Genomic DNA, 13,388 nt, shown 5'->3' with positions numbered 1-13,388 from the left:
GTTGAATGAACTCATCACAAAGATGTTTCTGAGAATCCTTCTCTCTAGTTTTTATGTGAAGATATTTCCTTTTCCAACATACGCCTCAAGGTGCTCCGAATAAACACTTGCAGATTCTACAAACGTAATGTTTCCAAACTCTTCTATCAAAAGAAACGTTCAAGTCTGTGAGTTGAATGCACTCATCACACAGAAGTTTCTGAGAATGCTTCTGTCTAGTTTTTAGGTGAAGATATTTCCTTTTCCAGCATAGGCCTCAAAACGCTCCAAATATCCTCTTGCAGATTCTACAAAAAGAGTGTTTCCAAACTGTTCTATCAAAAGGAAGGTTCAACTCTGTGAGTTGAATGAATGCATCGTGAAGAACTTTCTGAGAATGCTTCTCTGTAGTTTGTAGTTGAAGATATTCCATATCCCAGCACAGGCCTCGAAGTGCTCCAAATAACCACTTGCAGATTTTACCAAAAGAGTGTTTCAAAACTGCTCTTTCTACAGGTAGGTTCAAGTCTGTGAGTTGAATGCACTCAACACAAAGAAGTTTCTGAGAATGCTTCTGTTCAGTTTTTATGTGAAGATATTTCCTTTTCCAGCATAGGCCTCAAACGGCTCCAAATATCCACTTGCAGATTCTACAAAAAGAGTGTTTCCAAACTTCTCTATCAATTGGTAGGTTCAACTCTGTGAGTTGAATGAACTCATCACAAAGAAGTTTCTGAGAATCCTTCTCTCTAGTTTTTATGTGAAGATATTTCCTTTTCCAACATAGGCCTCAAGGTGCTCCGAATAAACACCTGCAGATTCTACAAACGTAATGTTTCCAAACTGTTCTATAAAAAGAAACGTTCAAGTCTGTGAGTTGAATGCACTCATCACACAGAAGTTTCTGAGAATGCTTCTGTCTAGTTTTTAGGTGAAGATATTTCCTTTTCCAGCATAGGCCTCAAAACGCTCCAAATATCCTCTTGCAGATTCTACAAAAAGAGTGTTTCAAAACTGTTCTATCAAAAGGAAGGTTCAACTCTGTGAGTTCAATGAATGCATCGTGAAGAGCTTTCTGAGAATGCTTCTCTGTAGTTTTTAGGTGAAGATATTCCATATCCCAGCACAGTCCTCGAAGTGCTCCAAATAACCACTTGCAGATTTTACCAAAAGAGTGTTTCAAAACTGCTCTTTCTACAGGTAAGTTCAAGTCTGTGAGTTGAATGCACTCAACACAAAGAAGTTTCTGAGAATGCTTCTGTTCAGTTCTTATCTGAAGATATTTCCTTTTCCAGCATAGGCCTCAAACGGCTCCAAATATCCACTTGCAGATTCTACAAAAAGAGTGTTTCCAAACTTCTCTATCAATTGGTAGGTTCAACTCGGTGAGTTGAATGCACTCATCACAAAGAAGTTTCTGAGAATCCTTTTCTCTAGTTTTTATGTGAAGATATTTCCTTTTCCAACATAGGCCTCAAGGTGCTCCGAATAAACACTTGCAGATTCTACAAACGTAATGTTTCCAAACTGTTCTATCAAAAGAAACGTTCAAGTCTGTGGGTTGAATGCACTCATCACACAGAAGTTTCTGAGAATGCTTCTGTCTAGTTTTTAGGTGAAGATATTTCCTTTTCCAGCATAGGCCTCAAATCGCTCCAAATATCCTCTTGCAGATTCTACAAAAAGAGTGTTTCAAAACTGTTCTATCAAAAGGAAGGTTCAACTCTGTGAGTTGAATGAATGCATCGTGAAGAACTTTCTGAGAATGCTTCTCTGTAGTTTGTAGGTGAAGATATTCCATATCCCAGCACAGGCCTCGAAGTGCTCCAAATAACCACTTGCAGATTTTACCAAAAGAGTGTTTCAAAACTGCTATTTCTACAGGTAAGTTCAAGTCTGTGAGTTGAATGCACTCAACACAAAGAAGTTTCTGAGAATGCTTCTGTTCAGTTTTTATGTGAGGATACTTCCTTTTCCAGCATAGGCCTCAAACGGCTCCAAATATCCACTTGCAGATTCTACAAAAAGAGTGTTTCCAAACTTCTCTATCAATTGGTAGTTTCAACTCTGTGAGTTGAATGAACTCATCACAAAGAAGTTTCTGAGAATCCTTCTCTCTAGTATTTATGCGAAGATATTTCCTTTTCCAACATAGGCCTGAAGGTGCTCCGAATAAACACTTGCAGATTCTACAAACGTAATGTTTCCAAACTGTTCTATCAAAAGAAACGTTCAAGTCTGTGAGTTGAATGCACTCATCACACAGAAGTTTCTGAGAATGCTTCTGTCTAGTTTTTAGGTGAAGATATTTCCTTTTCCAGCATAGGCCTCAAAACGCTCCAAATATCCTCTTGCAGATTCTACAAAAAGAGTGTTTCCAAACTGTTCTATCAAAAGGAAGGTTCAACTCTGTGAGTTCAATGAATGCATCGTGAAGAACTTTCTGAGAATGCTTCTCTGTAGTTTTTAGGTGAAGATATTCCATATCCCAGCACAGGCCTCGAAGTGCTCCAAATAACCACTTGCAGATTTTACCAAAAGAGTGTTTCAAAACTGCTCTTTCTACAGGTAAGTTCAAGTCTGTGAGTTGAATGCACTCAACACAAAGAAGTTTCTGAGAATGCTTCTGTTCAGTTTTTATGTGAAGATATTTCCTTTTCCAGCATAGGCCTCAAACGGCTCCAAATATCCACTTGCAGATTCTACAAAAAGAGTGTTTCCAAACTTCTCTATCAATTGGTAGGTTCAACTCTGTGAGTTGAATGAACTCATCACAAAGAAGTTTCTGAGAATCCTTCTCTCTAGTTTTTATGTGAAGATATTTCCTTTTCCAACATAGGCCTCAAGGTGCTCCGAATAAACACTTACAGATTCTACAAACGTAATGTTTCCAAACTGTTCTATCAAAAGAAACGTTCAAGTCTGTGAGTTGAATGCACTCATCACACAGAAGTTTCTGAGAATGCTTCTGTCTAGTTTTTAGGTGAAGATATTTCCTTTTCCAGTATAGGCCTCAAATCGCTCCTAATATCCTCTTGCAGATTCTACAAAAAGAGTGTTTCAAAACTGTTCTATCAAAAGGAAGGTTCAACTCTGTGAGTTGAATGAATGCATCGTGAAGAACTTTCTGAGAATGCTTCTCTGTAGTTTTTAGGTGAAGATATTCCATATCCCAGCACAGGCCTCGAAGTGCTCCAAATAACCACTTGCCGATTTTACCAAAAGAGTGTTTCAAAACTGCTCTTTCTACAGGTAAGTTCATGTCTGTGAGTTGAATGCACTCAACACAAAGAAGTTTCTGAGAATGCTTCTGTTCAGTTTTTATGTGGAGATATTTCCTTTTCCAGCATAGGCCTCAAACGGCTCCAAATATCCACTTGCAGATTCTACAAAAAGAGTGTTTCCAAACTTCTCTATCAATTGGTAGGTTCAACTCTGTGAGTTGAATGAACTCATCACAAAGAAGTTTCTGAGAATCCTTCTCTCTAGTTTTTATGTGAAGATATTTCCTTTTCCAACATAGGCCTCAAGGTGCTCCGAATAAACACTTGCAGATTCTACAAACGTAATGTTTCCAAACTGTTCTATCAAAAGAAACGTTCAGGTCTGTGAGTTAAATGCACTCATCACACAGAAGTTTCTGAGAATGCTTCTGTCTAGTTTTTAGGTGAAGATATATCCTTTTCCAGCATAGGCCTCAAAACGCTCCAAATATCCTCTTGCAGATTCTACAAAAAGAGTGTTTCAAAACTGTTCTATCAAAAGGAAGGTTCAACTCTGTGAGTTGAATGAATGCATCGTGAAGAACTTTCTGAGAATGCTTCTCTGTAGTTTTTAGGTGAAGATATTCCATATCCCAGCACAGGCCTCGAAGTGCTCCAAATAACCACTTGCAGATTTTAACAAAAGAGTGTTTCAAAACTGCTCTTTCTACAGGTAAGTTCAAGTCTGTGAGTTGAATGCACTCAACACAAAGAAGTTTCTGAGAATGCTTCTGTTCAGTTTTTATGTGAAGATATTTCCTTTTCCAGCATAGGCCTCAAACGGCTCCAAATATCCACTTGCAGATTCTACAAAAAGAGTGTTTCCAAACTTCTCTATCAATTGGTAGGTTCAACTCTGTGAGTTGAATGAACTCATCACATAGAAGTTTCTGAGAATCCTTCTCTCTAGTTTTTATGTGAAGATATTTCCTTTTCCAACATAGGCCTCAAGGTGCTCCGAATAAACACCTGCAGATTCTACAAACGTAATGTTTCCAAACTGTTCTATCAAAAGAAACGTTCAAGTCTGTGAGTTGAATGCACTCATCACACAGAAGTTTCTGAGAATGCTTCTGTCTAGTTTTTAGGTGAAGATATTTCCTTTTCCAGCATAGGCCTCAAAACGCTCCAAATATCCTCTTGCAGATTCTACAAAAAGAGTGTTTCCAAACTGTTCTATCAAAAGGAAGGTTCAACTCTGTGAGTTCAATGAATGCATCGTGAAGAACTTTCTGAGAATGCTTCTCTGTAGTTTTTAGGTGAAGATATTCCATATCCCAGCACAGGCCTCGAAGTGCTCCAAATAACCACTTGCAGATTTTACCAAAAGAGTGTTTCAAAACTGCTCTTTCTACAGGTAAGTTCAAGTCTGTGAGTTGAATGCACTCAACACAAAGAAGTTTCTGAGAATCCTTCTCTCTAGTTTTTATGTGAAGATATTTCCTTTTCCAACATAGGCCTCAAGGTGCTCCGAATAAACACTTACAGATTCTATAAACGTAATGTTTCCAAACTGTTCTATCAAAAGAAACGTTCAAGTCTGTGAGTTGAATGCACTCATCACACAGAAGTTTCTGAGAATGCTTCTGTCTAGTTTTTAGGTGAAGATATTTCCTTTTCCAGTATAGGCCTCAAATCGCTCCTAATATCCTCTTGCAGATTCTACAAAAAGAGTGTTTCAAAACTGTTCTATCAAAAGGAAGGTTCAACTCTGTGAGTTGAATGAATGTATCGTGAAGAACTTTCTGAGAATGCTTCTCTGTAGTTTTTAGGTGAAGATATTCCATATCCCAGCACAGGCCTCGAAGTGCTCCAAATAACCACTTGCCGATTTTACCAAAAGAGTGTTTCAAAACTGCTCTTTCTACAGGTAAGTTCATGTCTGTGAGTTGAATGCACTCAACACAAAGAAGTTTCTGAGAATGCTTCTGTTCAGTTTTTATGTGGAGATATTTCCTTTTCCAGCATAGGCCTCAAACGGCTCCAAATATCCACTTGCAGATTCTACAAAAAGAGTGTTTCCAAACTTCTCTATCAATTGGTAGGTTCAACTCTGTGAGTTGAATGAACTCATCACAAAGAAGTTTCTCAGAATCCTTCTCTCTAGTTTTTATGTGAAGATATTTCCTTTTCCAACATAGGCCTCAAGGTGCTCCGAATAAACACTTGCAGATTCTACAAACGTCATGTTTCCAAACTGTTCTATCAAAAGAAACGTTCAGGTCTGTGAGTTAAATGCACTCATCACACAGAAGTTTCTGAGAATGCTTCTGTCTAGTTTTTAGGTGAAGATATATCCTTTTCCAGCATAGGCCTCAAAACGCTCCAAATATCCTCTTGCAGATTCTACAAAAAGAGTGTTTCAAAACTGTTCTATCAAAAGGAAGGTTCAACTCTGTGAGTTGAATGAATGCATCGTGAAGAACTTTCTGAGAATGCTTCTCTGTAGTTTTTAGGTGAAGATATTCCATATCCCACCACAGGCCTCGAAGTACTCCAAATAACCACTTGCAGATTTTACCAAAAGAGTGTTTCAAAACTGCTCTTTCTACAGGTAAGTTCAAGTCTGTGAGTTGAATGCACTCAACACAAAGAAGTTTCTGAGAATGCTTCTGTTCAGTTTTTATGTGAAGATATTTCCTTTTCCAGCATAGGCCTCAAACGGCTCCAAATATCCACTTGCAGATTCTACAAAAAGAGTGTTTCCAAACTTCTCTATCAATTGGTAGGTTCAACTCTGTGAGTTGAATGAACTCATCACAAAGAAGTTTCTGAGAATCCTTCTCTCTAGTTTTTATGTGAAGATATTTCCTTTTCCAACATAGGCCTGAAGGTGCTCCGAATAAACACCTGCAGATTCTACAAACGTAATGTTTCCAAACTGTTCTATCAAAAGAAACGTTCAAGTCTGTGAGTTGAATGCACTCATCACACAGAAGTTTCTGAGAATGCTTCTGTCTAGTTCTTAGGTGAAGATATTTCCTTTTCCAGCACAGGCCTCAAAACCCTCCAAATATCCTCTTGCAGATTCTACAAAAAGAGTGTTTCAAAACTGTTCTATCAAAAGGAAGGTTCAACTCTGTGAGTTGAATGAACTCATCACAAAGATGTTTCTGAGAATCCTTCTCTCTAGTTTTTATGTGAAGATATTTCCTTTTCCAACATACGCCTCAAGGTGCTCCGAATAAACACTTGCAGATTCTACAAACGTAATTTTTCCAAATTGTTCTATCAAAAGAAACGTTCAAGTCTGTGAGTTGAATGCACTCATCACACAGAATTTTCTGAGAATGCTTCTGTCTAGTTTTCAGGTGAAGATATTTCCTTTTCCAGCATAGGCCTCAAAACGCTCCAAATATCCTCTTGCAGATTCTACAAAAAGAGTGTTTCAAAACTGTTCTATCAAAAGGAAGGTTCAACTCTGTGAGTTGAATGAATGCATCGTGAAGAACTTTCTGAGAATGCTTCTCTGTAGTTTTTAGGTGAAGATATTCCATATCCCAGCACAGGCCTCGAAGTGCTCCAAATAACCACTTGCAGATTTTACCAAAAGAGTGTTTCAAAACTGCTCTTTCTACAGGTAACTTCAAGTCTGTGAGTTGAATGCACTCAACACAAAGAAGTTTCTGAGAATGCTTCTGTTCAGTTTTTATGTGAAGATATTTCCTTTTCCAGCATAGGCCTCAAACGGCTCCAAATATCCACTTGCAGATTCTACAAAAAGAGTGTTTCCAAACTTCTCTATCAATTGGTAGGTTCAACTCTGTGAGTTGAATGAACTCATCACAAAGAAGTTTCTGAGAATCCTTCTCTCTAGTTTTTATGTGAAGATATTTCCTTTTCCAACATAGGCTTCAAGGTGCTCCGAATAAACACCTGCAGATTCTACAAACGTAATGTTTCCAAACTGTTCTATCAAAAGAAACGTTCAAGTCTGTGATTTAAATGCACTCGTCACACAGAACTTTCTGAGAATGCTTCTGTCTAGTTCTTAGGTGAAGATATTTCCTTTTCCAGCATAGGCCTCAAAACGCTCCAAATATCCTCTTGCAGATTCTACAAAAAGAGTGTTTCAAAACTGTTCTATCAAAAGGAAGGTTCAACTCTGTGAGTTGAATGAACTCATCACAAAGATGTTTCTGAGAATCCTTCTCTCTAGTTTTTATGTGAAGATATTTCCTTTTCCACCATACGCCTCAAGGTGCTCCGAATAAACACTTGCAGATTCTACAAACGTAATGTTTCCAAACTCTTCTATCAAAAGAAACGTTCAAGTCTGTGAGTTGAATGCACTCATCACACAGAAGTTTCTGAGAATGCTTCTGTCTAGTTTTTAGGTGAAGATATTTCCTTTTCCAGCATAGGCCTCAAAACGCTCCAAATATCCTCTTGCAGATTCTACAAAAAGAGTGTTTCCAAACTGTTCTATCAAAAGGAAGGTTCAACTCTGTGAGTTCAATGAATGCATCGTGAAGAACTTTCTGAGAATGCTTCTCTGTAGTTTTTAGGTGAAGATATTCCATATCCCAGCACAGGCCTCGAAGTGCTCCAAATAACCACTTGCAGATTTTACCAAAAGAGTGTTTCAAAACTGCTCTTTCTACAGGTAAGTTCAAGTCTGTGAGTTGAATGCACTCAACACAAAGAAGTTTCTGAGAATGCTTCTGTTCAGTTTTTATGTGAAGATATTTCCTTTTCCAGCATAGGCCTCAAACGGCTCCAAATATCCACTTGCAGATTCTACAAAAAGAGTGTTTCCAAACTTCTCTATCAATTGGTAGGTTCAACTCTGTGAGTTGAATGAACTCATCACAAAGAAGTTTCTGAGAATCCTTCTCTCTAGTTTTTATGTGAAGATATTTCCTTTTCCAACATAGGCCTCAAGGTGCTCCGAATAAACACTTGCAGATTCTACAAACGTAATGTTTCCAAACTGTTCTATCAAAAGAAACGTTCATGTCGCTGAGTTGAATGCACTCATCAAACAGAAGTTTCTGAGAATGCTTCTGTCTAGTTTTTAGGTGAAGATATTTCCTTTTCCAGCATAGGCCTCAAAACGCTCCAAATATCCTCTTGCAGATTCTACAAAAAGAGTGTTTCCAAACTGTTCTATCAAAAGGAAGGTTCAACTCTGTGAGTTGAATGAATGCATCGTGAAGAACTTTCTGAGAATGCTTCTCTGTAGTTTTTAGGTGAAGATATTCCATATCCCAGCACAGGCCTCGAAGTGCTCCAAATAACCACTTGCAGATTTTACCAAAAGAGTGTTTCAAAACTGCTCTTTCTACAGGTAAGTTCAAGTCTGTGAGTTGAATGCACTCAACACAAAGAAGTTTCTGAGAATGCTTCTGTTCAGTTTTTATGTGAAGATATTTCCTTTTCCAGCATAGGCCTCAAACGGCTCCAAATATCCACTTGCAGATTCTACAAAAAGAGTGTTTCCAAACTTCTCTATCAATTGGTAGGTTCAACTCTGTGAGTTGAATGAACTCATCACAAAGAAGTTTCTGAGAATCCTTCTCTCTAGTTTTTATGTGAAGATATTTCCTTTTCCAACATAGGCCTGAAGGTGCTCCGAATAAACACCTGCAGATTCTACAAACGTAATGTTTCCAAACTGTTCTATCAAAAGAAACGTTCAAGTCTGTGAGTTAAATGCACTCATCACACAGAAGTTTCTGAGAATGCTTCTGTCTAGTTCTTAAGTGAAGATATTTCCTTTTCCAGCATAGGCCTCAAAACGCTCCAAATATCCTCTTGCAGATTCTACAAAAAGAGTGTTTCAAAACTGTTCTATCAAAAGGAAGGTTCAACTCTGTGAGTTGAATGAACTCATCACAAAGATGTTTCTGAGAATCCTTCTCTCTAGTTTTTATGTGAAGATATTTCCTTTTCCACCATACGCCTCAAGGTGCTCCGAATAAACACTTGCAGATTCTACAAACGTAATGTTTCCAAACTCTTCTATCAAAAGAAACGTTCAAGTCTGTGAGTTGAATGCACTCATCACACAGAAGTTTCTGAGAATGCTTCTGTCTAGTTTTTAGGTGAAGATATTTCCTTTTCCAGCATAGGCCTCAAAACGCTCCAAATATCCTCTTGCAGATTCTACAAAAAGAGTGTTTCCAAACTGTTCTATCAAAAGGAAGGTTCAACTCTGTGAGTTGAATGAATGCATCGTGAAGAACTTTCTGAGAATGCTTCTCTGTAGTTTTTAGGTGAAGATATTCCATATCCCAGCACAGGCCTCGAAGTGCTCCAAATAACCACTTGCAGATTTTACCAAAAGAGTGTTTCAAAACTGCTCTTTCTACAGGTAAGTTCAAGTCTGTGAGTTGAATGCACTCAACACAAAGAAGTTTCTGAGAATGCTTCTGTTCAGTTTTTATGTGAAGATATTTCCTTTTCCAGCATAGGCCTCAAACGGCTCCAAATATCCACTTGCAGATTCTACAAAAAGAGTGTTTCCAAACTTCTCTATCAATTGGTAGGTTCAACTCTGTGAGTTGAATGAACTCATCACATAGAAGTTTCTGAGAATCCTTCTCTCTAGTTTTTATGTGAAGATATTTCCTTTTCCAACATAGGCCTCAAGGTGCTCCGAATAAACACCTGCAGATTCTACAAACGTAATGTTTCCAAACTGTTCTATCAAAAGAAACGTTCAAGTCTGTGAGTTGAATGCACTCATCACACAGAAGTTTCTGAGAATGCTTCTGTCTAGTTTTTAGGTGAAGATATTTCCTTTTCCAGCATAGGCCTCAAAACGCTCCAAATATCCTCTTGCAGATTCTACAAAAAGAGTGTTTCCAAACTGTTCTATCAAAAGGAAGGTTCAACTCTGTGAGTTCAATGAATGCATCGTGAAGAACTTTCTGAGAATGCTTCTCTGTAGTTTTTAGGTGAAGATATTCCATATCCCAGCACAGGCCTCGAAGTGCTCCAAATAACCACTTGCAGATTTTACCAAAAGAGTGTTTCAAAACTGCTCTTTCTACAGGTAAGTTCAAGTCTGTGAGTTGAATGCACTCAACACAAAGAAGTTTCTGAGAATGCTTCTGTTCAGTTTTTATGTGAAGATATTTCCTTTTCCAGCATAGGCCTCAAACGGCTCCAAATATCCACTTGCAGATTCTACAAAAAGAGTGTTTCCAAACTTCTCTATCAATTGGTAGGTTCAACTCTGTGAGTTGAATGAACTCATCACAAAGAAGTTTCTGAGAATCCTTCTCTCTAGTTTTTATGTGAAGATATTTCCTTTTCCAACATAGGCCTGAAGGTGCTCCGAATAAACACCTGCAGATTCTACAAACGTAATGTTTCCAAACTGTTCTATCAAAAGAAACGTTCAAGTCTGTGAGTTAAATGCACTCATCACACAGAAGTTTCTGAGAATGCTTCTGTCTAGTTCTTAGGTGAAGATATTTCCTTTTCCAGCATAGGCCTCAAAACGCTCCAAATATCCTCTTGCAGATTCTACAAAAAGAGTGTTTCAAAATTGTTCTATCAAAAGGAAGGTTCAACTCTGTGAGTTGAATGAACTCATCACAAAGATGTTTCTGAGAATCCTTCTCTCTAGTTTTTATGTGAAGATATTTCCTTTTCCAACATACGCCTCAAGGTGCTCCGAATAAACACTTGCAGATTCTACAAACGTAATGTTTCCAAACTCTTCTATCAAAAGAAACGTTCAAGTCTGTGAGTTGAATGCACTCATCACACAGAAGTTTCTGAGAATGCTTCTGTCTAGTTTTTAGGTGAAGATATTTCCTTTTCCAGCATAGGCCTCAAAACGCTCCAAATATCCTCTTGCAGATTCTACAAAAAGAGTGTTTCCAAACTGTTCTATCAAAAGGAAGGTTCAACTCTGTGAGTTGAATGAATGCATCGTGAAGAACTTTCTGAGAATGCTTCTCTGTAGTTTTTAGGTGAAGATATTCCATATCCCAGCACAGGCCTCGAAGTGCTCCAAATAACCACTTGCAGATTTTACCAAAAGAGTGTTTCAAAACTGCTCTTTCTACAGGTAAGTTCAAGTCTGTGAGTTGAATGCACTCAACACAAAGAAGTTTCTGAGAATGCTTCTGTTCAGTTTTTATGTGAAGATATTTCCTTTTCCAGCATAGGCCTCAAACGGCTCCAAATATCCACTTGCAGATTCTACAAAAAGAGTGTTTCCAAACTTCTCTATCAATTGGTAGGTTCAACTCTGTGAGTTGAATGAACTCATCACAAAGAAGTTTCTGAGAATCCTTCTCTCTAGTTTTTATGTGAAGATATTTCCTTTTCCAACATAGGCCTCAAGGTGCTCCGAATAAACACCTGCAGATTCTACAAACGTAATGTTTCCAAACTGTTCTATCAAAAGAAACGTTCAAGTCTGTGAGTTAAATGCACTCATCACACAGAAGTTTCTGAGAATGCTTCTGTCTAGTTCTTAGGTGAAGATATTTCCTTTTCCAGCATAGGCCTCAAAACGCTCCAAATATCCTCTTGCAGATTCTACAAAAAGAGTGTTTCAAAACTGTTCTATCAAAAGGAAGGTTCAACTCTGTGAGTTGAATGAACTCATCACAAAGATGTTTCTGAGAATCCTTCTCTCTAGTTTTTATGTGAAGATATTTCCTTTTCCACCATACGCCTCAAGGTGCTCCGAATAAACACTTGCAGATTCTACAAACGTAATGTTTCCAAACTCTTCTATCAAAAGAAACGTTCAAGTCTGTGAGTTGAATGCACTCATCACACAGAAGTTTCTGAGAATGCTTCTGTCTAGTTTTTAGGTGAAGATATTTCCTTTTCCAGCATAGGCCTCAAAACGCTCCAAATATCCTCTTGCAGATTCTACAAAAAGAGTGTTTCCAAACTGTTCTATCAAAAGGAAGGTTCAACTCTGTGAGTTGAATGAATGCATCGTGAAGAACTTTCTGAGAATGCTTCTCTGTAGTTTTTAGGTGAAGATATTCCATATCCCAGCACAGGCCTCGAAGTGCTCCAAATAACCACTTGCAGATTTTACCAAAAGAGTGTTTCAAAACTGCTCTTTCTACAGGTAAGTTCAAGTCTGTGAGTTGAATGCACTCAACACAAAGAAGTTTCTGAGAATGCTTCTGTTCAGTTTTTATGTGAAGATATTTCCTTTTCCAGCATAGGCCTCAAACGGCTCCAAATATCCACTTGCAGATTCTACAAAAAGAGTGTTTCCAAACTTCTCTATCAATTGGTAGGTTCAACTCTGTGAGTTGAATGAACTCATCACAAAGAAGTTTCTGAGAATCCTTCTCTCTAGTTTTTATGTGAAGATATTTCCTTTTCCAACATAGGCCTCAAGGTGCTCCGAATAAACACTTGCAGATTCTACAAACGTAATGTTTCCAAACTGTTCTATCAAAAGAAACGTTCATGTCGCTGAGTTGAATGCACTCATCAAACAGAAGTTTCTGAGAATGCTTCTGTCTAGTTTTTAGGTGAAGATATTTCCTTTTCCAGCATAGGCCTCAAAACGCTCCAAATATCCTCTTGCAGATTCTACAAAAAGAGTGTTTCCAAACTGTTCTATCAAAAGGAAGGTTCAACTCTGTGAGTTGAATGAATGCATCGTGAAGAACTTTCTGAGAATGCTTCTCTGTAGTTTTTAGGTGAAGATATTCCATATCCCAGCACAGGCCTCGAAGTGCTCCAAATAACCACTTGCAGATTTTACCAAAAGAGTGTTTCAAAACTGCTCTTTCTACAGGTAAGTTCAAGTCTGTGAGTTGAATGCACTCAACACAAAGAAGTTTCTGAGAATGCTTCTGTTCAGTTTTTATGTGAAGATACTTCCTTTTCCAGCATAGGCCTCAAACGGCTCCAAATATCCACTTGCAGATTCTACAAAAAGAGTGTTTCCAAACTTCTCTATCAATTGGTAGTTTAAACTCTGTGAGTTGAATGAACTCATCACAAAGAAGTTTCTGAGAATCCTTCTCTCTAGTTTTTATGCGAAGATATTTCCTTTTCCAACATAGGCCTCAAGGTGCTCCGAATAAACACTTGCAGATTCTACAAACGTAATGTTTTCAAACTGTTCTATCAAAAGAAACGTTCAAGTCTGTGAGTTGAATGCACTCATCACACAGAAGTTTCTGAGAATGCTTCTGTCTAGTT

This window comes from Pongo abelii, chromosome 22, assembly GCF_028885655.2.
Source record: "Pongo abelii isolate AG06213 chromosome 22, NHGRI_mPonAbe1-v2.0_pri, whole genome shotgun sequence".
In the NCBI taxonomy this organism is placed as follows: Eukaryota; Metazoa; Chordata; class Mammalia; order Primates; family Hominidae; genus Pongo; species Pongo abelii.
Note: the sequence above shows the minus strand (reverse complement) of the source record.